General features: G+C 42.4%; 1 pseudogene; it reads left to right on the forward strand.

Annotated features, from left to right (window-relative positions):
• Positions 1-988: 988 nt before the first annotated feature.
• Positions 989-6,571, forward strand: LOC132650009 (E3 ubiquitin-protein ligase Arkadia-like; annotated as a pseudogene).
• The last annotated feature ends 201 nt before the right edge of the window (positions 6,572-6,772 follow it).

Here is a 6,772-nt window from a genome sequence, read left to right on the forward strand (position 1 = left end):
CCCGTATATAGTGGATAGTGTAGTGTGTAGTGGATAGACCTGGAAAATTAATCACTGGTTTTGGAATAAGACCATTGTAGCCTTAGGGATAACAGTCTGTATTTCATGATGGAAATAAAACCCAACTGTCAGGAGATGAAAGAATAAGTGGAGGTTCCAAGTAGAGAGGATGTGGCAGAGAGGGCATGCTTGAGGAACATAGAAAGATTATCTTTAAAAGATTTAGGGAAAAACATCTTTTTTTTTTTTAAATTGCCAATATTTGTTTACAGTTTGGCTGAGGGCTAGATTCTAATATCATCAGGATAGATGGAAATCCCACATAATCAAGACTTTGGAAATTAATGTGACAGCAGTTGTATTAGTTCTGCATCAGTCTTCATTCAGTTTGTAAGTAAAACTGAAGTGATGTTTAAATTGGTATGAGACTATAATTTTAGGTCAAGGTAAAATTGTTACTCAATACCGACCTTAATACAGTAATGACAGGGACAATGGTTTATCACACGGAGGCACAGTACTTTTTGATAAAAGTGAGTAAATTGTGGGGACATTGTGTTCTCAAAGGGTGATGCAAAATTAAAGAAAAAATTGCCAAAGATACTTAGTTTGAGGGCTGATGAGGTAAAGACCAGTAGCAATCTTTGCAGAACACAAGGTCCTGGAGAGGAGAAATAGACCATGTGAGTCAGGCTGGTGTGGACATGGATCACCTTGGAAGAGCAGAGTGGAGAGCTGACTTTGACTACATCTAATGGCCTCCCATTTTCTTCACAAAATAAACTCACCAAGCTTAAAAAGCTTAACATGAATGAAGACGAAGTGGATGATCCTTTTAGAATAACTGAAATAGGTTGACTGACGTTTTCTGAATATAAGTAGGTAACACTGAGAAAAACCAGGTGATGAACTCATGGCAGTGATCTTTTACCACATTGACTGCTAGGGTAGTAGCAGGGAAAGTGGACTGTGATACTGATAAAAGGCCATGGACATGGCTTTGCTGGTAAGCGTGGTAGAAGGACAGGCTTATGAAGGAAATCAAGGGCATGTGAGGCCTTTTAAGAGATTCTCAGATAAGCTTGTCCTGGAAGAAGAAAAAAACAATCTCAAGGAAAGATTCAGAGAATTAGATGAACTGTAAAAGTGAAGTCTTCAGATAGTGTGTTCTATAAGAAGACAACAGGCATTTGTGCTGCAATGCCACAAATGCATTGTGGAGAAAACCATGTTTTCCATACAACTGTGCATTAGAAATAACAGGACCCTGGGAGGGTGAGGCTGGGGTAATTACTTAGGAGTGTGGAACTTTGTAAAAACACAGCTGTCAAAGTTCTAATGATCTGCAAGACTAGGTCAGTCCCCATTGTTGTTTGTGCTAGCATTGCACATGTCTGACTCTGCAGCCTTAGATTTTTCTTGAAGATGAGTTCTTGACACCTACTTAATGGAAATGAAAAGCCCCTTTAAAAACAAAACCAACCCCAAACCCCAAACAGGAAATACACATGTTAGAATGGCTAATTTTTAACCATAACCTGAGAGTGTGCCAGGTGTTGGTGTGGCTACCTAATAACAAAAGCGCAAATTATTGTTAGTGGGGATGCACAATGGTATCGCCACTTTGGAGATGGTTGGCTGTACTAACACAGCTAACTATATGTTTATCCTACTTCCCATTAGCAGTATATCCAAATATTCACCTAGCTCATCTGAATACCTAAACCTTCTCTGCTGGTCAATGTTTGCAACAAATTTACTGATGATCTTTAAAGTGGTAGCAACCAAGATATCTTTCAGTAATTAGTGACAGATGGGATCAAGACACCCAGGAAGTTTGATGTAATGGGATATGATCAATGACTAATGAAGTGAGCCATCATGTCATGCAGATATGTCAAATTTGAACTCCATATTCCTAAGTGAAGGCAACCTGTCTAAAAGGACTAAGTAGAAAGGGTAAAAGAGTAGAGGTAGTGAAAAAATGTGGTTGTCCAAGGAATGGGATCAAATAGACTAAGTATAGAGGGTATTTTCAGACAGTAAAAATATCTTGTGTGCTTGTGGTACTGTAGTTGTGGATACATGGCATTGTGTCTTAGGCAAACAATAGAACTTTATAATACCAAGAACCGTAATGAACACAAATATAAAAAATCATTTAGGATCAACCTGGATGTCAATGAAAGTATGCTGGACTGTGTGTCACTAGCATACAACATGAGAATTTTTCCTGTGCTGCAAATCTGTCTAAACAATTGTCGAGCTATATTTTAGGTAATTGGACTGGAGAATTCGATACTACGATGGAGCAGCTGAGAGTGGCCATTGTCACAGTAAATTCTACCAGAGTGGACGCAGGACTAGCCACAGGATTATCAACATGGATTGCTGCAGCCATGAATCATCTGAAGGAATGGGCAGGCATGGGAGTGTTAGCAGGCCTTCTGGTGTTGGTCTCCTTGGTTTGCCTGTGGTATATATGCAAGATTAGAGTCTCACAACAGTGTGATGCAGCCTTGATCATTCAGGCCTTTACAGCCATTGAAGCAGGACATTCTCCCCAAGCATGGTTGGATACCATAAAAAGCTAAAATGTTATGCTCAGGATGCGAGGCTAAGCACTGCACTCAGGGTCAGCCGCTTTGGACCCAGAGAAGAGCATGTCTGATTGCATGCGGGTTGATGCCCCAGGTCCCGCCTCTGAGAAAAAGGTATCAGACGGGTCTGATGCTCTTTGGGTGGATGACACCTAAATGAACATCGGTACAAAGTCCCAATTTATTTCTAATATCAGAGATCAGACCTCTACTCTTGCCTGATGCGTCTAAAACAAAAAGGGGGAACTGTAGAGAGCTGCGGAATGCTATGCCTTAAAGATGGAGCTGGTTTCTGCCTTCCACCTTCCCGATGGTGAGTGCTCTCTGTCACGAACAACTCCATATTTGGCTAAGGCCAAGGATCTGGCTTGCTTCCATGTATGTGGACCTATCTGCATTGCCCACGTGGCACGCCTGGGTTGGCTACCCAGAGGTTATTTAAGCTGTGGGCTGGCTTTCCCCAGGGTCTGAGGATTGTTCAATGTTCCTGAATAAACTGCATTGAAAAATAAATAAATAAATAAATAAATAAATAAATAAATAAATAAATAAAAATCATTTAGGAGACAGGTAAAAACTCCAGGCTGGAATGCAGAATGTGTTTTTGGTTTTTTAAGTAGCGTTTCAATGAATTTTGGCTAAACGGCTTACTGCTGTGCTATATTCCTAGCCTGTTTTAATTTTTTGAGACAGGGTCTATATAAGTTGCCCATGTAGTCATTGATTTTCAAGCTGCCTCCTTCAGTACATTAAGTAGCTTGGTGACAGGTCAACACTACCAGGCCCAGCTTGACAAAATAATCTAGGCACCTTCTACCCTTTCTCATTTTCTTTGTCCTCTCCACTCAATTTCTCCTTTGTACTTTTTGATGGGCAGCAGCTCTCAAACTGTGAGTCACAACCCCTTTGGGGGTCAAATGAGTCTTTCACAGAAGCCACATATTAGATAACCTGTATATTTACATTATGATTCATAAATGTAACAAAAATACCTTTAACATACAGCAATGAAATAATTTTATGGTTGGGATTCACCACAACATGAGGAACTCTGTTAAAGTGTCTCAGAATTAGGAAGGTTGAGAACCACTGTGACAGGGTCTCATGTAGCAGCGGCTTTCCTTGAAGTCACTATGTGTAGATGAAAGCAACTTTGAATTCCTAATTTTCTGCCTCTAACTCCCAAGTGCTGAGATTGTAGATGTAAACCCAACTTGATAAAATAATATTCATTTCATAACATATTTGAAATATCCTCTGGGAAGGGGAGAAAGTATTGACCTCAGTAACTTTTGAAATATCCTCAGGGAAGGGGAGAAAATATTGACCTCAGTAACTTTTGAATTAATGAAGTCTAAGTAAAGGCAAAGCAAACTACATTTTGAACTCTAGCTGATAAAAGTCATATCCTATGGGATTGTGGGCTAATTTTCTAATGCCAGTTCTGATTCTGATAACTTCCCAAACTGCTGGACATATGTGCTGGAAGTGAATGGGTGAATCTGTACTCATATAGGAAACATTCTTAACACCTCTAACCTGTGTCCCTTGTCTTGTTGCTCTGATGGCTGAACATAGTGGCATGTACTCCTAGGGTTGAGGCAGAATACAGAGACACCAAGTGATGAGGATAATGACTCTTCCTTCAGTGACTGTCTGTCTTCTCCCTTATCTCGTCTCCATTTTGGAGACTCTGATACTGTGACTTCAGATGAATATAAAGAAGTCTCAGTGAGACATTCCCAGACTGATCTTAGTGTTAAAAACAGAAGTCATAGTGCAAGGTCCCAAAAGTGGCCTCGGACTGAGACAGAGTCTGTGTCAGGCTTGTTGATGAAAAGACCTTGTTTTCACGGTAGCACATTAAGGAGTCTCCCATGCAGAAAGAGTCTGGTAAAGAGTAGCTCCTCACAGAGGACACAGAAGCAGAAGGAGAGGCTGCTAGTGCATAGGAAGAAGTGGGAGGTGCTGGCCCATAGGAAGTATGCGCTCCTCCCCAGCTCCAGTAGCTCCAGTGAGAATGACCTCAGCAGCGACTCCTCTTCCAGCTCCTCCATGGATGGAGAAGAGGACCTGTGTGCGTCTGCCAGTGAGAACCCCAGCAACCCTGCTATCCCCTCAGGAAGTATTGATGAAGATGTTGTGGTGATAGAAGCTTCCTAATGTTACCTTAACTGACAGTCAAGTGAAGATTGTTACAGTTGGAGAAAGCTATTGGTCTCGTTCAACCCTTGGGCTCACCAGACCTCCCTGGAGCCAAAATTCAAGTTTTCATACAGGGCGGTCACAGGAGCCTTGAAACCGCAGTAGGGTCTCTACTGTTATACAGCCCCTGAGGCAGAATGCAGCAGAAGTTGTGGACCTTACTGTTGATGATGAACCTACTGTAGTACCAACTACTTCTCCTAGAATGGAATCATAAACTACTAGCGTTTCCATTAACAATTCAAATCCATCTACCTCTGAGCAAGCCTCTGATACTACTTCAGCTGTGGCCAGTGGCCAGCCTTCCACAGTGTCAGAGACTTCAGCTACTCTTACAAGCAATAGTGCGGCTGGTTCTTCTGTGGGAGATGACTTAAGAAAAAATGAATCTAGTGCTGTCTCGAAAACTGGCCCTCCGCAATGCCAAGGCTACCTTCTTGCTGCCCCCAGCACTCACCATGCAGAGGGACACACCACAGAGTCACCATGCATTAGCACATACACACTCAAGTTTTGTTTTTTTTTTTTTTTTTTTTTTTTTTGTTTTGTTTTTTTTTTTTTTTTTTTTTAGCAGCATGGCCACCATTTTCAGAATCATTACCACCACCACCATACTCCCCATCCATCTGTCCCAGTTTCTCCTTCTTTCAGTGTCCCTGCTTGCCCTGTGGAAAGACCTCCTCAAGTACAGGCACCTTGTGCAGCAAATAGCAGCTCTGGTTCCAGCTACTATGACCAGACATTACCAGTTGATCTGAGCAACAGTGTTCTCAGGACTCATGGTAGTGGGGGTTTCCGTGGTGCATCTGCCTTTGACCCTTGCTGCCCTGTTTCTTCTTCCTGGACTGTAGTCTTTGACCATCAGGAGTCTACTGCAGCTCCAACTCAGCCTTTATCAATAAATGGCTATGGCTCCAGCATGGTTGTGCAGCTTGAGCCCTAGCCCCAGCGACCTCCACAGCCTTCTCTCTCATTATGTCAACATTGTATGCCACCTCCTTATGCTTCCTTGACAAGACCACTGCACCATCAAGCCTCTTCTGGCCCTCACTCTTATGGAAATATCCCTCCTCAGACTCAGCCTTCCCCTCAAGTGGCTTATGTTATTCCACATCCTATACATGCTTTCCATTCTTAGATATCTTCTCATGCAGCATCTCACCTTGTGGCATCCCTGCCGCCAAGTCATTTAGGCAGTACTGGTACACCTATCCTTCAGCATCTTCCTCCTGCTCACCAGCCAATTTCACACCATATTCCAGCCCTAGCCCCTCTATCCCAGAGGCTGTACCCTCATGAATTGATGAAAAGGATGGAAGTTCAGAGGAGGTGGATGATGCCACATCCAAAGAGGGCACATGAATGCCCCCCGCCCCATCCACATAGGATGCATGCACCCAAACTATAGCCATGGGCATCATATTCATGTGCCTAAAACCATATCCTCACATCATCTCCATGCTCCAGAGAGAACTGCCTGGGAACTGGGGATTGAAGCTGGAGTGACTGCAGCTACCTACATGCCTGACACTCTTCACCCTCACTTGGCCTATTACCGTGTCCCACCTCGACTTCATCACCTACAGTTAGGAGCACTTTCTTTAATGGTCCCTGACATGACAGGCTATCCTCACATCTGCTACATTTCCTCAGGACTGGATAGAATGTCATTCAGAGGTCCTTTCAGAGGCAATTTTGAGGAACTGATTCATCTGGAAGAAAGATTAGGAAATGCCAATAGTGGAGCACCCTCGGGATGTAGTTAATTTAAGAATTAACTATTCTCTAATAGAGTGCATCTACTAATGGGATATATAGCCAGGGGTTTTGTTGTTGTTGTTCCTTAAGCTACCTATATTCTTACATAGAACAAGTTCCAGAATTATCTGTTCAATTTGTTTTAAGTATAAAATCTTGTATGTGGTATGCAGCTATGTGCAGATGTATTTGTTCATCTACAGAATATC

The sequence above is a fragment of the Meriones unguiculatus genome, chromosome X (assembly GCF_030254825.1).
Source record: "Meriones unguiculatus strain TT.TT164.6M chromosome X, Bangor_MerUng_6.1, whole genome shotgun sequence".
Taxonomy (NCBI): Eukaryota; Metazoa; Chordata; class Mammalia; order Rodentia; family Muridae; genus Meriones; species Meriones unguiculatus.